A 20926-nucleotide genomic window follows, 5' to 3' on the forward strand; every position below is an offset into this window, starting at 1 on the left:
CTGTCACTAGCCAAAGGGCTAAACAAAGTCATGAAAGGCCTGAAGGTTTGACACTGAGGACTGTGCATTGTGTATCTTTATCCCCGATCTGAGATTGTAAAGAACAGATATCTCTAGAGCATGAACAAGGAAGTAGATGTTAACAATAAAAGGCATGCTAGCATTAGGATCTGGGGCTTTTGCCTGCGAATGGCATCGGCCCCATGACCCCCACCTTATTTCCGAGTCTTCTTTTTCCTTATTCTTCTGTGGCACCGCTCCCTCAGGTTGGTTCGTTGTTGGGCTGGTCCTGACATTTGGCAGCTGAACAGGGTCCTGAGGGCACAAGTAGCTTTTGAGGCTTTTTTTTGACAGTGCCAGAAGACACGGGGAATTCCAGCCGGGAGATCAGAGGACAGTGGAAGCATTTGGTGAGTACACCCCCGTGGATTTGTCAATCAGGGACACAATTGGGCAATCACCTTCTAAGCATGCTGACTATATTGTGCTTCTAAAAACCTTTATTACGTAGCTCTGGAGTGAAAGTGAAAAAATAGAATTTTTTGGAAATTATTTCAGGCAATTCATAAGCACTGTTACTGGTTGGACCCAGAAAAAGGGACTTTGCATCTTAATGAGTGGCAAGAAGTGATGTGTTGTTTGCGTAGAGTCTGTCAGTCTGGGGAACGCATTCCTGTAAGTGTGTGGTCTCTGTGTAGCCTTATTTATATTCCTTTGGCTCCTTTACAATCTGAATGGTCTGACTCTTCTGACTGAGAACCTGATACTCCTGCTCCTCCTGTATCTCAGGAGTCACCTGTCTGGCTGTTTCATATTTATGAAAATCTGGATAAAGGGAAATATAATCCTTTGGAAGGGGAGAGAGGCTCAATTTTTGAGTCCTAAATCCCATGTTAAACTGGACACCATCCTGAAGCTTTCCCTTTATCACCAGTCTCATAGCCTTCGGCTCCTTGGCCGGAGCCCCTGTAGTTCAGGAACCTCCTCCACTAGACCCCAATACACCATGGGGAGATGGAGTATTTAGAGCCGTGGTCACAATATCAAAGACATCTGCACCTACTCTCTCATCTTTTCAGCAAGCTGTACAAGCAGCAAGGCGGGAAGGCGACCTTGATGCTTTGGATTTGCCTGTTATCATGACTGAGGTGCCCCCTAATGCTCAACTTCACAAGGTGGAGTACAATATGAACATACTCCTCTCTCTCTTTCAAAACTATTAAGGAGATTAAACAGGCATGCACACAATATGGATCTACATCTCCTTATACCACAGGTCTTATTCAAGGGTTGGCTCAGTCTGGATGACTCATTCCATATGATTGGGAAATGATTGCTAGAACCTGCTTATCCACTTCAGAATTTTTACAATTCTGAACCTGGTGGCAAGATGAAGCCTCTCAACAGGCTCAAAGAAATGCAGCTGCTAATCCTCCTCTTAATATTACTGTGGAGCAATTAATGGGCTCAGGGGCGTATCAAGGGATTCAGAGACAACTACAATTAGATGATCAACTTATAAGTCAAATTAGATTTATTTGTCTTAGGGCATGGGAAAAGGTTAGCCCTCGGGACAGTCTTATTCTTCTTTTGTTAATGTAAAACAATCTAATGGAGAAATTTATACTGATTTTATTGTCCAATTAAAACAAAATCTGGTGAGAACTATTGCTCAAACTGAATTAAGGGATATGTTATTACCGATGCTTGCCTACGATAATGCAAATTCAGAATGTCAAAAGGTTTTACACCCTCTCAAAGCATGAGGAAAGCTTTTAGAAGATTATATTAAGGTTTGTCATGATATTGGATCAGAACCCTATAAGATTCAATTGTTGGCTCAAGCCATTACGGGCTTGAAACAACAAACGAATCAGCAAGTTAAATGTTTTAGTTGTGGTAAGAGAGGACATGTGCAGAAAAATTGCAAGACTAATAAAAATATACCTAATAAGCCTACTCCCTTGGAAGGAAAGTTATGACCAACCTAGACAGCATATTCGGAGAAGGCAATGGCACCCCACTCCAGTACTCTTGCCTGGAAAATCCCATGGACGGAGGAGCCTGGTGGGCTGCAGTCCATGGAGTCGCTAAGAGTCAGACACGACTGAAGTGACTTAGCAGCAGCAGAAGCAGCAGCAGCAGCAGCAGTTTAACAAGTAAGAGAGTTCTAGTCCTATTGGGGATTATAGATGAAGATTATGAGGGCGAAATTTCTATTATGATGAAAACAGAGTATCCTTATCAAATAATAAAAGGAGATCGTATTGCTCAATTGTTATTATTACCTTATATCACTACTAGTAAATCTCATATTAAAAGAACTAGAGGATTTGGAAGTACAGGAAAACAGGTATATTGGCAAACTTTTGTATCTGATTCTAGACCTACATTATCTGTATATATTAATAACAAGCAATTTTCAGGTCTTGTAGATTCTGGAGCTGATATTTCTATAATATCTAAAAAGCATTGGCCAATTTCTTGGCCTTTAACAGATGTTCCTATTATGTTAACTGGAATTGGAATTATGCAAAATATTCAAAAAAGTACTAATATTTTGACCTTTTCAGGTTCCAAAAAACAACCTGCAACTTTACAATCTTTAATTGCAGATATCCCTACTAATTTATGGGGACGAGATCTACTGATGCAGTGGGGAGCTTATGTAACAATGCCTACATATCCTGTCAAGCTAAACAAATTATGACAAATATGGGATACAATCCTGTTCAAAATACACAGGCTTTTTAGTGGAGGCCACTGCCGAACAACAAAAAACAGCACTTAAATTGACATGGAAATCTGATGAGCCTGTTTGGACAGAGCAGTGGCCCTTATAACATGAGAAGTTACAGGCTCTTGAACAGCTGCTAAGTCGCTTCAGTCGTGTCCTACTCTGCGACCCCATAGACGGCAGCCCACCAGGCTCCCCCATCCCTGGGATTCTCCAGGCAAGAACACTGGAGTGGGTTGCCATTTCCTTTTCCAACGCATGAAAGTGAAAAGTGAAAGTGAAGTCTCTCTCTCGGGCCCAACTCTGTTTGACAGAGGCTATTGCTACCTTATTACAGGGTATTTCTGTAGGATTAAATATTGTATCAGATTCTCAATATGCTGTACGGATAACACAAATTATTGAAACCATATCTCTACCAAGGTCTTCTTCTAAATCATCTATTATTATGCAATATTATCTCAATTACAAAATATAGTAAGGCTTCGTTCTGCCCCCTCTTACATTACACATATCAGATCTCATTCTAATTTGCCCGGACCATTGGCAAAGGGCAATGATTCCATCGACTCTTTGTTAATTGCTTGTCTTACTCCTTATGAATTTCATCAACTCACACATATAATACACATGGTTTGATGAATAAATTTCAATTATCCAGACAGGAAGCCCAAGGTATTGTTCCTGCCTGCCCCACATGTACTGTTACTCACCATGTTCCTACAACTACAGGTGTTAATCCCAGAAGCCTTTGTCCCAGTGATATTTGGCAGACTGATGTTACTCATGTCCCTTCTTTCAGACATATGGGAGCTGTTCATATTTCTGTGGATACTTATTTGGGCATAATTTATGCTTCTGCTCATCCTGGAGAAACATCTGCTCATGTTATCTCAGATTTTTTGCAAGCCTTTTCTCACATGGGCCTACCAAAACATGTTAAAACTGATAATGGCCCTGCATATGTGAGTCATGGTTTTGCAAAATTTTTACCTGATTGGAATATTTCTCCTTCTACAGGTATTCCATATAATTTTCAAGGCCAGGCTTTTACACACTCATTGTACTCTTAAAAATATGCTATTTAAATAGAAAGGGGGAGAAAAGTATGGCATATTGATGACACCAAAAGAGAAATTAGCCCAAGCTTTATTTACTTTAAAGTTTTTGGATTTAAGATTGGATCATACAACACCAGCAGCAACATTGCATTTTCAGAACACCATTCTTAGTGAAAATTATACTCCTGGTCAAATGATTGCAGATAATACTCCAGTATGGTGGGAAAATGCTATAACAATTGGTGTAAGGGCCTTAGACTTAAGAAAGGACAAGGTTATGCTCGTCATTTCAGATGATGGACAACACCACTGAGTACCAGGAAGACATGTCAAAGAAAGGAAAGAAGAGGACATAGTTCGACATCAACCCTCCCGGAGAGCCACCAGTGATGGGGAAAACAAGACTGATGATCAGCAACCACCCCAAACCGGTTCCAAGGACCAACAAAGCCAAACCACCCACTTGGGGTCAACTGAAGAAATTGACCATTGAAGGGGAAGAATTGGTCAAAGAACAGGGACAGCCTTTGACTTCGGCTACCTTGTTCCTGGCTGTATTATCTGTGGTAACCACCACATCTGGCAGCCAATCACCAAGAAAGTCGAGGGACAGGACATGGAAGCAACCTAGATGTCTATCGGCAGACGAATGGATAAGAAAGCTGTGGTACATATACACAATGGAATATTACGCAGCTATTAAAATGAATGCATTTGAGTCAATTCTAATGAGGTGGATGAAACTGGAGCCTATCATACAGAGCAAAGTAAGTCAGAAAGAAAAACACCAATACAGTATATTAACACATGTATATGGAATTTAGAAAGATGGTAACGATGACCCTATATGTGACAGCAAAAGAGACATAGATGTAAAGAACAGACTTTTAGACTGTGTGGGAGAAGGCGAGAGTGGGATGATTTGAGACGACAGCATTGAAACATGTATATTACCATATGTGAAACAAATTGCCAGTCCAGGTTCGATGCATGAGACAGGGTGCTCAGGGCTGGTGCACTGGGATGACCCTGAGGGATGGGATGGGGAGGGAGGTGGGAGGGAGGGGCAGGATGGGGAACACATGTACACCCATGGCTGATTCATGTGGATGTATGGCAAAAACCACCACAATATTGTAAAGTAATTAGCCTCCAATTAAAATTTTTTTAAAAAGTTGAGGGACAACAACAGCAATTAGCAATTATCGCTTTGGTTTCTATGATCACCAATAATCACCAAAAATAAGCTTCAAAAAATAAAAAACGGAGATATATAGGGAATGTGCTATTCAGGCCTGTATTATAATTAACAGGGCTTCTTTGAAAAATAAGAATGACTTTCTCATCAACCCCAGGTGAAGGGCTGGGAGCAGTAAAAAGTATAGCGTAGAAAGACATCTTGAAAACAAGGTGTTGGAGTACTGATGTGACTGATGGAAAACCCTTAGTGACTGTTCCCATAACCAGAGCCTTGAGCAAATTGCTGAGAAAGGGCGTCACTAGCCAAAGAGCTAAACAATATCCTGAAAGGCCTGAAGGTTTGACATTGAGGACTGTGCATTGTGTATCTTTATCCCCGATCTGAGATTGTAAGGACAGATATCTCTAGAGCACGAACAAGGAAGTGGATGTTAACAATAAAAGGCATGCTAGGATTAGGATCTGGGCTTTTGCCTGCAAATGGAACCAGCCCCCTGACCCCTACTTTATTTCTGAGTCTTCTTTTTCCTTACTCTTCTGTGGCACCGCTCCCTCAGGTTGGTTCGTTGTTGGGCTGGTCCTGACAGTTGGCAGCTTCTAAGAGGAAGAAGTTACAGGAATGGATTGGCAGCTGCTAAGAGGAAGAAGTGGCACGTGCATAGCCCTGAGACAGGAAGGAACCAGGGGAGTGAGGAGGGTGGCTGGACCCCAGCCCAAGCTCCTATGAAGTCCTCAAGCCCTGGCTGGGGATTCAGGGGGCCCCAGGTACCAAAGGGAATCCCACCTGTTCTCGAGGATAAACCTGCTCACCTGAGCAGGCCAAGAAGAAGTCATCCTCCCCCTCCTGCCTACCCCACCCAGAGAACAATGGTGACCTTGACCTTTGCCCCCCCCCCCCCCCCACAGCCTCAGAAAGTGCCTCTTCCCGGGTGCTCTCTGCAGCCAGGGGGCAGCCCCCTCTTCTGCTCCTGCTTCTGGGCTCCCATCCTTCCTCCAGGCCCTGGGAAGCCTCCCAAGTCCTCACTGGCATCTCCACTCCTCCTGGGCCCCATCACTTTGTCATGTTCTCTTTCCTGAGCCTCTTGAAAGGACCCAGGCTTATGGTGAAGATGCTTCATTTTAGAGCCAGACAACCTCCAGGTTTGAATTCTAATCGTGCTGCTTGTTACCTGAGTGGCCTTGAGAAGCTTGTTTAACTTCTCTTTGTCTCGGTTTCCTCATCTGTGAGACAGGGATAAATCCCACCTTCTGGGTGAACTTGTGATTGAGAAAAATCTGTGGATAAGAATGACGTGTAGTAGGTTGTCTCTCTACCATCCGCTGCTTCCACCCTGGTCCCTCTAAACAAAATTTCCAAATTGATTACGTCTCTACTTGTCAAGCTTCCTTTCAGAATGCCTTTTATCTAACGTGGTTTGAAGGAGGAAATGGACAGAACAGGCTCCATCTTGAAAGCAGGACTCCATCTTGGGCTGGACGGTGGACTTTGAGCTAAATGCCCAGTATCTATGGAAATGACATACCAACTGGAAAACCAGACCCTCCTCCAGATGGGAGAGCCCCAGGTCTCGTACCTAGACTCTCCGTCACCTAAAAGAGTACCCTAATTATCTGTGTAACCAAATAGAATCATTAATTCTATTATGCTTATTGGGGTATGACCCCAGGCCTATTGATAATTGTCCACTGTTAACTATCTAGGCGTAAGGCATACGAATCATGGGTTAGCTTTGTATCTTTCTTTTCCTTTGTTCAGACCAGTTTCAGGGAATTTGGGGAGGTGGGTTTGGGCACCCACACTTAAGGTATATAAGGTTTTCACAAAAACTGGTTGGGGTCCTTGGCTAAGAGGACACTCTGCCTTGGGCCCGCTGGTGTAATAAACTGCACTCCACTATCTGCATTGTCCTTCTGAGTGAGCTTGTTTCCCAGAACGTGTGGCTACAACAGTTTTACAAACTGCCTTCAACACAGTTCTATCTCATAGTCGATTTTCACATTTTTCAAGTTGTTGAAGTCTTTCCTGCCTTCTCCTTTAAGTCAGTTTCATACAAAACTTAAATGCTTAGAGGAGCCAGGCAGGTGATATGTATAGGTGAGCTGGCCGGGTAGAGTACAGTAGGGAGTGGTGGGGGCTGCAGCAAAGTAGGCATAATCATCCTTATCGAAAGAGCAGTGTCCACTCAGCTGTAACCCGTGATTACCTTCCAGTCCAGTTGTTGCAGGAAGGCGGACCCCTTCCAGGCCCCGAAACTGGGCTCTTGTCTAACACTTGGAAATGAATTGTCCAAGGAGACACATGTGCTGACAAAGCAAGAGACTTTATTGGGAAAGGGCACCCAGGTGGAGAGCAGTAGGGTAAGGGAACCCAGGAGAACTGCTCTGCCCCGTGGCTCGCAGTCTCGGGTTTTATGGTGATGGGATTAGTTTCCGGGTGGTCTTTGGCCAATCATTCTAATTCAGCGTCCTTCCTGGTGGCGCACGCATCGCTCAGCCAAGATGGATGCTAGCGAGAGGGATTCTGGGAAGTGGACAGACAGGCGGTGTCTCCTTTTGACCTTTCCCGAACTCTTCCAGTTGGTGGTGGCTTATTCGTTCCATATTCCTTATCAGGATCTCCTGTCATAAAACAACTCATGCGAATGGTTACTATGGTGCCTGGCCAGGGTGGGCGGTTTCAATCAGTGTGCTTCCCCTAACACAGTGTGAGCAGTTTCCAAGTCTTTAGGAGGAGACAGAAATCTAGAATACTTTTTTGCTGTAAAACTTTCTAATTTGTGGGGCATAGCCTTTATAAGGAGAAGAAAATGGCAACCCACTGCAGTGATCTTGCGTGGAGAATCCTGTGGGCAGAGGAGCCTGGTGGGCGGCCATCTATGGGGTCGCACAGAGTCAGACATGACTGAAGTGACTTAGCAGCAGCAGCAGCAGCAGCAGCAAGCCTTTATAAAGGATTGTAGATGAGTTTCTTTGTGATAGAGACATATCAATATTTGCAATGAGATAATATATCTAGATTTGCTTCAAAATAATCCAGGGGTGGAAAGGGAAGGAGGGTTGGATAGAAGTAAAGCAGATAGGTCAAGAGTTGAAACTGAGGGGTGGGTGTGTGTTGTTTATGATACTGTTCTCTCCACATTATATATTTTCTTTGGCAGCAAATTAAAGTAAACGCTGTGACGGCCAAACAAAAAAGCACCCACAAGCCCAGTTCAGTCCTACCCTGTGTCCTTGAGCCATGCAACCACTCAGAGTCCAGGGAAGCCCCTCCGAGCCCGGTGTGCACAGCCGGCCCTGGGAGATAACCAGTGACGCCAGGATCCCATTCAGACAGACTGTGCTCTCCATGCACCTTGGGCAGAGGTGTCTTTTGTGGCCCCCCAGTCAGGTCTGAACTCTGCCAGTAAATATTTTGTGACCTTAAGCAAATCACAACGTCTCTGCACCTCTAAGTTCTTTCTGTTGTCTGTCCATGTCAGTGATTTTGGAGTTGAATCAGCCTGACACAGTGAGGCTGACCAGCATGGTGCTCTTCCCTGTAAAAGAATCCCCTCATTTGTTGCTTGAAATTCTCTTAAAAGCCTTTGAGAGACAAGGCTTGAAATGCATCCTTCTGGCAGCATGGGCACCTCCCTTAAGCATATTCACACAAAGGTATAAAGAACTGAAAGCACAGTGCGATGGGATGAGGTCCTCAGGGCACAGAAGCAAGGCGGGATGGAGGAAGCCCTGTGTAGATGGGGGCGAGCTGTAGAGGTTAATAAGGAGAGATTCCGCCTAAAAAGTTTTATGAGATTTTAATGTCTTAAAAGGTGCCTTAAAATTCTGAAACACAAAATGATTTCAAATCGAGTATAATCCTAAAGACAAGATTACTCATTGGTGCATTGTAATTGCAAAGAATTGGAAACAAATCCAAAGTTCACCAGGAAGAAATAGTGAAATTGATTATGATACCTGATCCAGTCAAAAATAAATAATTGTTTTTAAAAAGAAAGACAAGGAGGGAGCCACAAACCAAGGCAAGTGGGCAGCCTCTGGAAACTGGAAATGGCAAGGAAACATTCTCCCCTGAAGCCTTGCTAACACTTGATTTTAGATTTCTGACCTCAGAACTGTAACAGAGTAAATTTGTATTGTTTTAAGCCTGAGTGGCCCAGGACCCCTCTGTGCGTGCGTGTGTGTGTGCGTGTGTGTGTGTGTGTGTGTGTGTGTGTGTGTGTGATCTTAACAAGAAACAGCAGCACCTGTAGGACTCAGGAGGACAGATTTTTTTCCTTTCAAACTTTGTATTTTGTATCAGGGTAATGCCCATTAACAATGTTGATAGTTTCAGATGAACAGCAAAGAGACTCAGCCATACATATACATGTATCCATTCTCCCCCAAACCCTCGAAGAGGATGGGTTTTTATGTTGGATTTATGGTCCTACAGCGTGGACTCACCTCCCAGCTCTCCAAGCCGGCAGCTCCGATGTTGACCAAGTCACGTGAACTGTCTGCGCCCTAGTTCCCTGCTCGGAACAGCGAGACACTAACGAGGCCAGCCTGGCAGTGTCCTTTAGAGGATTAGGTGAAAGGCTAAGTGGAACGTCCTTGGCTGGAAGGACGTGACAATATGGCAACTCTGCATCAGAAGGACTTAATCCTTCTGCTGGGTCCGAATTTGGTCTCAGCTCCTGGCCATGCCTGGAGGATGAGGATCTTTTCCTCCTCTTTATATCCTTCCAGAAAGAGGAACCAGGCCCTACCAGCCAGGGGTGGGCAGCCCCCTTCTGGAGACCCAGTGTCACAGAGGCCACCCAGCCATACCTGGCTAAGGGGCTCACCCACAGCGGGCAGCACCGCTACCCTTCTGGTGGCCTCCCTTCCGTGTCTGAGTTAGCTCATCTTCCCAGCACTGCTGGTCATTATTAGTACCACATTCACAGATGAGGAAACAGGAACAAGAAGTTTGCCTAACTTTCCCAAAATCACACAGCTGGGCAGTGATACAGACAGTTTAAATCACAGCACCACGCTTTTAGCCCTGACCCGGGCCACTTCTCTCAGTGAAGCCCAGGACATCCTCTCTCCCCTGGACCCAACAGCAAGACCTGTCCTGACTGTGAGGCAAGCTACCCTCCTGGCCCTCTGGGGGCTGGGCCAGATGGGGCTGGAGGGGGTGGTTGAGGAATTGGGGGGAGGTGCTCCTGAGGCAGGCCCTAGAGGCGTTGACTCAGCTGATCAGCTGAGCGGGTGACCTTCCTGACACGCTTTGGAGGAAGTGAGGTCCCAGGCACTGGGGGTCACTGGGTGCCCTGGGAGAATGTGACCATGTTGGGTGTACAGTGCTCTGGGCACCTATGGGGGCAGCACCAGCCTCTCTCTCATCTAGACTCCAAGGCCCTGTTTTGACTCTCTGCTGCCCATGGAAGGAGTTCCCCTCTGATTTCAAATCTTTGACTTTTGAATCCAAGGATTAGAAAGTCATGTCATCAGAATAATAAAGTTTCAGGGCCTAGAAGGGGCTCCGGGCCCCCCATCTGATGGAGAACAAGACCCAGGTGATGCATCTGGTGCCGAGGACACTGGAGGCACCCAGTGGGGAGCCCAGCTTCCTCCAGCCCCACCTGGGTGCCCCCACAGGGAGGATCAAGGAGCACTAGCAACTGCCCAGAGCAAAGAGGCCAAGCCAAGGCCCCTGGGGAGGTGGACTCGGGTGAGAGCCTCAGCGGACCCCCAGCATCTGCTGCCTCTGCCCCCCTCCTGCCTGGGGTAGGGTTCCATCAGCCCACCTGCCCAGCCTTTCAGGAAGCAGAGCTGGGCCCAGGACATCATGACCATAGAAATGTCCTGGGACCCAGACTGCTGCCTGTCTGCTTCCTCCTCCCCCGGGGCTCACTCTATGGGCTCCTCCTTCCTCCAGGGTGGGGGAAATTTTTTAAATTTTATTTATTTTTAATTGGAGGATAATTGCTTTACAGCGTTGATTTCTGCCATACATCAGCATGAATTAGCCACAGGTATACATATGTGTCCTCCGTGAACCTCCCTCCCATATCCCACCCTTTCCCACCCCTCTAGGTTGTTACCGAGCCCCGTTTGAATTCCCTGAGTCATACAGCAAATTTCCATTGGCTGTCTATTTCACATATGGTATGTATATGTTTTCATGCCACTCTCTCCATGCATCTCACAGGGTTGGGGGATTTAAGGAACCTCCCTCCTCGGCCACTTGCCCTCTGGGGACTTTGGACAAGTGGCCTCCACCTCTCTATCAGTTTCACATGTATGACGTGGGGATGATAAGGGTTTAAGTCAGCTGCCCCCAACTTTTTGGCACTAGGGACAGGTTTCGTGGAAGAAAATTTTTCCAAGAACCAAAGAGGGGATGGGAGTGACGGGGTGTGGCTGTAAATACAGAAGAAGCTTCGCTCTCTCCCCACTCACCTCCTGCTGTGAGCCCGGTTCCTAACAGGCCTTGGATCAATACCGGTCCGCTGCCTGAGAGTTGGGGACCCCGGGTTTAAAGAAGACCCCCTATGACAGGGCCTCCATCCTGGAGGCAAAAAGCCACAGAAGGCAACCATTTGAACCCCACAGTTCAGGAGCACCCTGCTCCCCTTAAACTCCCGAGATGGTCCTTCTCAGACACCCTTGACCTGCCCTGCCTTGCTCTGTCAGCCCTCAGATGTTGGACCCCTGCTCGGGAGGTCTTCCCAGCTGTCCCCCAGACTCCTAACCATTTTAAACACTTTCTGAGCCCCCACAGTGGACCAGACACCATTCAAGCTCTCTTGCTGTGCTACCTCACTTAATCCCTCCCCCAGCCCTGGGTGGTGACTTGAGGATTATTCCCATTACACAGATACAGAAACTGAGGGGCACCTGGAGAGAGCTCCGTAAATGTGTGTCAGATGCACAAAACCTGGGGATGCTCACCTGCGCCAGGCCTGAGTGGCACCAGAGAGACGGGCGTGGAGCGGAAGTTGTGTCTGCCCTTCTGTGTTCTCTTTGGAATACCGCCACCCTCCCCACCCTCTGGTCACCAGCAGGAGCTGTTTCCTCAGAGCCTCAGATATGCTTCCCGCCTGCTGAAGCCACCCCCAGCCCCGGAACTCATTGGATTCAGGAAGGGAGCCTGGGGGTTGACGAAGGGCATCTCTCCACCGCCTCTGTGCCCGCTGCCGCTTTGCACTCTGGCTAATCAGGCCCTGCACTGGAGAGGACTTAACAAGATATAGAATCCAAAATAACTTAGCCGTTATTCAATGGGGAGGAGCCAAGAATAAGATAATATGGGTTGAGAGAAGAGGAGAAAGGTAGGGAGGAGGGCTGAGGGTGGAAGTGGGTGCTCCTCACCCAGGACCCTTTCTCTCTGCTCTCCTCCTGCTCTCTGATCCAAGACTAGATAGTTCATAGAGGTTCATGTATATTCAGAGACCCTTACCACACGCACACCACAGTGAGCTTCTAGAAGACACTGCCCCTGAGTGTGTGGCTGTGTCATGAATGTCCAGGCAGCAATGGGGCTGCTTAGGAAAGGCTGTGCGGCAGGGCACTGCCTGTGAGTGGGGTTGTGGTGGTGCTGGGAAGGCCTGGTTATACCCATTTTGCAGACAGGGAAACTGAGGCTCAGAGACTCTATGGGTCATGCCTAAGGTCACACATGCCTAAGGTCAGTGGCAGCCTGAGCCATATGAGGCTACTTTGTTTCTTAAAATGGTATTCATCCCCTTTAAAATTCCATTCCTCACATACAAACATAATCATGTAGAAAGAAATGTCTTACAAATAGAAAACCTCGTACTGGAGGTTCCCTTATCCTTGTGTACAATGATGCCCTGGGAACTTCTGATCCTTCTTCTCTGTGAATTTCTCTCTCTCTCTTTTCTCTCTTGAATCTGGGTTATAGAATGGGGAGCAGAGTAGTCTCAAACATAATACAGAATTCCAAGTGACATGAAGGTGGGTGCAATAAGCTGTTTTAATTGGCACCAGCGCCTTGTTAAAGAAAATGATTGATTGAAAAAGAGACTAAGGTTCGGCTGTGTGGGGAAGTGGGCTAGGGAGGAAAGACATAACGACAATAGACTTCTGTGATATCAAGCCATTCCCACTGTGCGTTACAGACAGGGCCCCTTCAGCAGAGCCTGGCCAAAAAGCTGGGAGTCGTACAGGCACCGAGTGGGGAGCAGGCGCCCCAGGGCTGCATACGGGTCTGCACCTCTCTCTCTTCTTGCACTTACCTGGGTGCCCCAGAATTCAAAGACTGACCTCTTTGAGATGTTCCTGTGGACTGAGCCCAATTGCCTCCTTTGTCCATACTTCATCCCCACCAGATTCCTGGATCAACCAAAATTTGACTGGATTTAAGAGGCAGAAGGCACAGCTATAGCAGAAAAGACGGTCCTCTTTGTAGTCCTCTTTGACACCAGGGACACAGGGACCATCTCCTCATTGGCCAGGATACAGAGCAACAGGAACTCTCATTCACTCCAGGTTGGAGTGTAAAATACAACAGCATTGAAAACATGTTGGTGGATCCTAATAAAGTCAAATCTCTACACTCCTGTGTCCTGGCTCTTCTGCTCCTAGATATTTACCCAAGAGAGATGAGAACATACGCACATGTGCATAACAGCTTCACTCATCTAATGCCACACTGGAATGACACAGCTATTCATGAGCAGGAGAAAGGAAAAGCAAAAGGAATGGTGATGTGCCTACAGTGGATGAGCCCTCAGCAATAAAAAAGGACCGAAGATATAGGCAAGGTCATCAGTGAACCTCAGAGTTGAGCACAGGAGACAGACACAGGCTGGGAGCATTCTGATTACATAAAATCCAACAATGGATCAGAAAAGTGAATACCTATGGGGAAGCCAACTAGGAGGGACCCTAAGGAGTCAGCTGGGTGCTGGAAATGTCCTGGAGCTTGATCTGGATGGTGGTCACACAACTGTTTACAATGTAAAAACTCATCCAGCAGACCAGGCTCTGTGTGTTTAAGTGAACTGTATCTCAGTCAAGTACTGTGTTTTTTTTTTAAAAAAAAAACCCAAATCTCCCAGAAGCCGAGGAGACACAGGCACAGCTAGAGTTCCAGCAAACACGCACTCTGGCATCGCCAGCCTCCTTGGGGCTGAGTCCCAAGGGGTCCAGTCCTAAAGGAGAGCATAGTGCCCCTCCTCCTACCCTGTAGGGAGGAGCAACAGCCAAACCCAAAGGCCAATGGGTTTTGAGGTGAATAGAGACAGTAGGGAGGCATCTCCAAGACCCAGTGCCTGGCACAGTTGACCTCAGCAGCCTGGCATCACCGTGCAGTCACTGAGACCTGTTTCCAGGCCTGGCTCTGGTCTTAAGGAGGGCTCCTCACCACACCTCGTCCCACCACACCTTGTCTGTGTTCTTCTGTAGATCTCACAGGTCATGGCTCTATTTCTGGGACAGGCCTTTATCTACATCCTTCACAGCACTTGAGGGGGAATAACAAGAAAAACTTCAAGTCTTTACTTTCTTCCTCCCCACTGAGCACCTAGACCAGTATTTGCAAAGACTGACTTCTCTGAGACGTTCTTATAGACGGAGCCCACTTGTCTCCTCCATCCACCCTCCATCCCTGCTAGATTCCTGGGTCAACTAGAATTTGACTGCATTTAAGGGGCAGATGGCACACTCGGAACAGAAAGGAGAAAAGAAGGAGAGATTCTTTGCAATCCTCTTGGACACTGGGGACATGGGGACTGTTTCCTCATTGATTGTGATCAGATCAGATCAGTCATTCAGTCGTGTCCGACTCTTTGTGACCCCATGAATCGCAGCACGCCAGGCCTCCCTGTCCATCACCAACTCCCGGAGTTCACTCAGACTCAAGTCCATCGAGTCAGTGATGCCATCCAGCCATCTCATCCTCTGTCGTCCCCTTCTCCTCCTGCCCCCAATCCCTCCCAGCATCAGAGTCTTCTCCAATGAGTCAACTCTTCACATGAGGTGGCCAAAGTACTGGAGTTTCAGTTTTAGCATCATTCCCTCTAAAGAAATCCCAGGGCTGATCTCCTTCAGAATGGACTGGTTGGATCTCCTTGCAGTCCAAGGGACTCTCAAGAGTCTTCTCCAACACCACAGTTCAAAAGCATCAATTCTTCGGCGCTCAGCCTTCTTCACAGTCCAGCTCTTACATCCATACATGACCACAGGAAAAACCATAGCCTTGACTAGACAGACCTTTGTTGGCAAAGTAATGTCTCTGCTTTTGAATATGCTATCTAGGTTGGTCATAACTTTCCTTCCAAGGAGTAAGCATCTTTTAATTTCATGGCTGCAGTCACCATCTGCAGTGATTTTGGAGCCCAGGAAAATAAAGTCTGAAACTGTTTCCACTGTTTCTCCATCTATTTCCCATAAAGTGATGGGACCGGATTCCATGATCTTCGTTTTCTGAATGTTGAGCTTTAAGCCAACTTTTTCACTCTCCTCTTTCACTTTCATCAAGAGGCTTTTTACTTCCTCTTCACTTTCTGCCATAAAGGTGGTGTCATCTGCATATCTGAGGTTATTGATATTTCTCCTGGCAATCTTGATTCCAGCTTGTGTTTCTTCCAGTCCAGCGTTTCTCATGATGTACTCTGCATATAAGTTAAATAAACAGGGTGACAATATACAGCCTTGACAAACTCCTTTTCCTGTTTGGAACCAGTCTGTTGTTCCATGTCCAGTTCTAACTGTTGCTTCCTGACCTGCATACAAATTTCTCAAGAGGCAGATCAGGTGGTCTGGTATTCCCATCTCTTTCAGAATTTTCCACAGTTTATTGTGATCCACACAGTCAAAGGCTTTGGCATAGTCAATAAAGCAGAAATCGATGTTTTTCTGGAACTCTCTTGCTTTTTCCATGATCCAGAGGATGTTGGCAATTTGATCTCTGGTTCCTCTGCCTTTTCTAAAACCAGCTTGAACATCAGGAAGTTCACGGTTCACATAGTGCTGAAGCCTGGCTTGGAGAATTTTGAGCATTACTTTATAGTGTGTGAGATGAGTGCAATTTTGCGGTAGTTTGAGCATTCTTTGGCATTGCATTTCTTTGGGATTGGAATGAAAACTGACCTTTTTCAGTCCTGTGGCCACTGCTGAGTTTTCCAAATATGCTGGCATATTGAGTGCAGCACTTTCACAGCATCATCTTTCAGGATTGGGAATAGCTCAACTGGAATAGGGACAACTAACTGGAACTCTCTTTCACTGCAGGTTGGAGTGTAAAATACAACAGCACTGGAAATTTGTTGGTGGATTATAATAAAGTTAATCCTATACCTTTTCTGTATCCTGGCTCTTCTGCTCCTAGATATTTACCCAAGAGAGATGACATCATATGTACATGTGCATAACAGCTTCACTCATCATAGCCTCTCACTGGAAACAACACAACCATTCACCAGCAGAATAAAGGGGAAAGTGAATGCTCTTTGCAAACCCTTGGACTATAGCCCATCAGGCTCCTCTGTCCATGGATATATCCAGGCAAGGCAAGAATATCGGAGTGGGTTAACATTTCTTCCTCCAGGGGATCTTTCCAGCTCAGAAGTCCAACCCATGCCCACTGGGTCTCCTGTACTGGCAGGCGGATTCTTTTTTTTTTTTTTTTTTTACCACTTTATTTATTTTTTTACTGAAGGATGATTGCTTTACAGAATTTTGTTGTTTTCTGTCAAACATCAATAAGAATAAGCTGTAGGTACACCCATGTCCCCTCTCTCTCATCTCCCTCCTCATCCCACCTTCTAGATTGTCACAGAGCCCCTGTTTGAGTTCCCTGAGTAATACAGCAAATTCCCATTAGCTATCTACTTTACCTACGGTATTTTAAGTTTCCATGTTATTCTCCCCACTCTCTGCCTCCTCCCCTCCCCACCGTGTCCATAGGTCTGTTCTCTATACCTGTTTCTCTAGTGCTGCCCTGCAAATAAATTCATCAGTACCACCTTTCAAGGTTCCATATGTATGCATCAGTGTATGATATTTATCTTTCTCTTTCTGACTTGCTTCACACTGTATAATAGGCTCTAGGTTCTTCCACCTCATCAGAACTGACTCAAATGCATCCCTTTTTATGGCTGAGTAATATTCCACTGTGGTATATATAACCACAAATTCTTTATTCATTCATCTGTCGATGGACATCTAGGTTGCTTCCATGTTCTAGCTACTGTAAATAGTGCTGCAATGAACATTGCGGTACATGTGTCTTTTTCAATTTTGGTTTCCTCAGGGTATATGCCTAGGAGTGGGATTGCTGGGTCATATGATGATTTTATTCCTAGCTTTTTAAGGAATCTCCATATTGTCTTCCATAGTGACCATATCAATTTACATTTCTACCAGCAATGCAAGAGGGTTCCCTTTTCTCCACACCCTCTCCAGCATTTATTGTTTGTAGACTTTTTGATGATTGCTATTCTGACTGGTATGAGGAGATATCTCATTGTAGTTTTGATTTGCACTACTCTAATAATGAGCAATTTGAGCATCTTTTCATGTTTTTTGTTAGCCATATGTATGTCTTCTTTGGAGAAATGTCTGTTTAGGTCTTTTTCCCACTTTTTGATTGGGAAATACCACTTTCTGGTATTGAGTTGTATGAGCTGCTTGTTTATTTTGCCAATTAATTATTTGTCAGTTGTTTCTTTTGCTATTATTTTCTCCCATTCTGAGGGTTGTCTTTTCACCTTGTTGGTAGTTTCCTTTGCTGTGCAAAAGCTTTTAAGTTAAATTAGGTCCCACTTGTTTATTTTTGTTTTTATTTCCATTACTGTAGGAGGTGGGTCATAGAAGATCTTGCTTTGATTTATGTCATCGAGTGTTCTGCCTATGTTTTCCTCTAGAAGTCTTGTAGTTTCTGATCTTACATTTAGGTCTTTAATCCATTTTGAGTTTATCTTTGTGTATGGTGTTAAGAAGTGTTCTAATTTCATTCTTTTTTCACATAGCTGTCCAGTTTTCCCATAACCAACCACTTATTGAAGAGGCTGTCTTTGCCCCATTGTATATTCTTGCCTCCATTGTCAAAAATAAGGTACCCATAGGTGTGTGGGTTTATCTCTGGGCTCTCTATCTTGTTCCACTGGTCTATATTTATGTTTTTGTGTCAATACCATACTATCTTGATGACTGTAGCTTTGTAGTATAGTCTGAAGTCAGGAAGGTTGATTTCTCCAGCTCCATTCTTCTTTCTCAAGACTGCTTTGGCTACTCAGGGTCTTTTGTGTTTCCATATGAATTGCAAAACTTTTTGTTTTAGTTCTGTGGAAAATGCCATTGGTAATTTGATAGGGATCATATTGAATCTTTAGATTGCATTTGGTAGTATAGTCATTTTTATAATATTGATTCTTCCTACCCAGGAACATGGAATATCTCTCCATCTGTTTATGTCATCTTTGATTTCTTTCATCAGTGTCTTATAATTTTCCATACACAGTTCTTTTGTTTCCTTAGGTAGATTTATTCTTCAATATTTTATTCTTTTTGTTGTAATGGTGAATGGGATTGATTCCTTAATTTTGCTTTCTTATTTTTCATTGTTAATATATAGGAATGCAAATGATTTCTGTGTATTGACCTTGTATCCGCGACTTTGCTGAATTCACTGATTAGCCATAGTAACTTTCTGATAGTTTCTTTTGGGTGCAGGCAGATTCTTTACCAGTGAGCCACAAGGGAAGCCCCTGCAATGGACTAGCCCTCAGCAATAAAGAAAGACCAAAGATACAATCAAGGTCTTCAACGAACCTTACAGTTGAGCGAAGGAGCCAGACAAGTGAGCACAGGCTGGGAGCATTCTATCAGATAGAGTCCAATAATAAGTCTGAAAAGCAATGACCCATGGCAGGCACCAACTAGGAGGGACTCGAAGGAGTCATCTGAGTGCTATAAATGCCCTGGAGCTTGACCTGGATGGTGGTCATGCAGCTGTTTGCAACAAACTTGTACAGCCTACTACCATCTGTGTGTTTACATGAACATAAATAATATGTTCTCAATAAACATATTGAGATATGTACCATATCTCAAGAAAGAACTGTTTAGAAAACACCACAGAACTTCCGTGGTGGCACAGTGGGTGGGAATCCACCTGAGAATGTAGAGAACACAGGTTTGATCCTTGGTCCGGAAGACTCCACATGTGATAGAGCAACTAAGCCCACGAGCCACAACTACTGAGCCCATGGTCTAGAGCTCACGTGCTGTAAATGCTGAAGCCCACACCCCTAACGCCTATGCTCAGCAACAAGAGAATCCACAGCGATGAGAAGCCCAGGCACTGCAATGAAGAATAGCCCCCGCTCGCTGCAACTAGAGAAAGTTAGTGCAAAGCAACGAAGAACCAGTACAGCCAAGTAAAATACATAAATTAGTAAATTAAAAAAAAAATTTGAAAACCACCCCTAAACTCCCAGAGTCCAGGCAGACACTGGGAAAGCTAGAGTTCTAGCAAACACACACCTTGGCATCACCAGGCTGCTTGGAGGTGAGTCACAAAGAGTCCAGTCCAACAAGGAGAGCCCATGGTCTCTCCCCACCTGCCGGGAGGGCAACAGCTAAACCCAAAGGCCAATGGGTTTCCAGATGAATGGAGACAATAGGGAGGCATCTTCAAGACCCAGTGCCAGGTACCGTTGACCTCAGCAGCCTGGCATCACTGTGCAGTCACTGTGATCTGTTCCTAGGGCCTGACTCTGGTCTTAAGGAGGTGAGAGGCAGCCCTCAAGTTTTATTATTCTAAGTCCAGACACTTGTCTGAGGGTATCTATTCTCTGCATTGTAGATCATAGGGTCTGTTCTAAAAGTGCTGGCCACCTCACACTCTCAAAAAGCCATTAACCAACAAGTGTTGATGAGGATGTGGCAAAAGGAGGCCTTTTGTTTTGTTGATAGGAATGTTAATTGGTGAGGCTGCAGTGGGAAATGCAGTGTGCCTGCCTGATCCTAAGGGCCTGGCATTAAGCTTCTGATTGCCAAAGCATCCCTTTCAAAGATCCATATTGAATAAACACATCACCAACCGGATGACAGCTTATAAGAAAGCTCCCAGCTGGCCCAGCCCATGAAGTTTCCCTTTCTAGCAAGCCTTGGGGAACCTAGATAACCATGTGAGTGATCTTCTTACCCCCTGGTTCCTGCCTAACCACCCTACCCTTGAACCCCAATAAAAGCAGAAACCCAGGTCTGTGCTCTCACCCCCTCCTTCTCACTGACCATTGTTCTGTGTGGCGGTCAGGACTTGAGAGTAATAATCCTTATTTTTTCAAAGCTTCCTGATGGTTGATGCTGACTATGTCTTGCAGTCATAATAAGAACCACAAGGATCTGTCCAGCCACAGCACTGGTTCCAGCTGGGCTAGTGTCTCTGGGGGCTCCCACGAGTAGTAAATACCCATGTGAATGCCTTTAGGTGTTCCTGAATGGAGAGCGTCACTATGCATAGTCAGAGATGGACACTACAAAGTGGTGGATCCTCTAAAAACTAAACACAGAATTACTGTATGATCCAGTATTTCTACTTCTGCGTATATACCCCAAAGAACTGAAAGCAAGAACGTGAAGAGATATTTGTACCCTCATGTTCTTGGTATTAGTACAATAGCTAGACAAGAGCTATCCAAGTGTCCATCAAAGGATGACTAGATAAACAAAATGAGGTCTGTACATACAATAATATCGTTCAACCCTAAAAAGGAGGGGAATTCTGACACAGGTTAGAACATGGATGTTGGGGAATGAAGAAATTTTCCTCTAAGCTGCTAGATTCTTCTGTCTAGTCTAAGATTAAATTGAGATGAGACAGATTAGCAGGAGAAATATCTAATAAGGGTTTAGTAACACATATACATGAGAGCAATCCAGGAGAACTAACTCACCAAAATGGTCAAAGCCCTCATCTTAAATA

At 45.3% G+C, this 20926-nt stretch overlaps 1 long non-coding RNA gene across 2 annotated transcripts; it reads left to right on the plus strand.

Moving 5' to 3' along the window:
• Positions 1-111: 111 nt before the first annotated feature.
• Positions 112-13524, plus strand: LOC129651380 (uncharacterized). 2 transcript variants are annotated; one of them, XR_008714108.1, is made up of 3 exons: positions 154-410; positions 4092-4565; positions 13323-13524. It is a non-coding gene; the product is annotated as an uncharacterized LOC129651380 (long non-coding RNA). The 2 variants fall into 2 exon arrangements; XR_008714107.1 differs by lacking the exon at positions 13323-13524 and having other exon boundaries at positions 112-410; positions 4092-4511.
• The last annotated feature ends 7402 nt before the right edge of the window (positions 13525-20926 follow it).

The sequence above is a fragment of the Bubalus kerabau genome, chromosome 4, assembly GCF_029407905.1.
Source record: "Bubalus kerabau isolate K-KA32 ecotype Philippines breed swamp buffalo chromosome 4, PCC_UOA_SB_1v2, whole genome shotgun sequence".
NCBI lineage: Eukaryota > Metazoa > Chordata > Mammalia > Artiodactyla > Bovidae > Bubalus > Bubalus kerabau.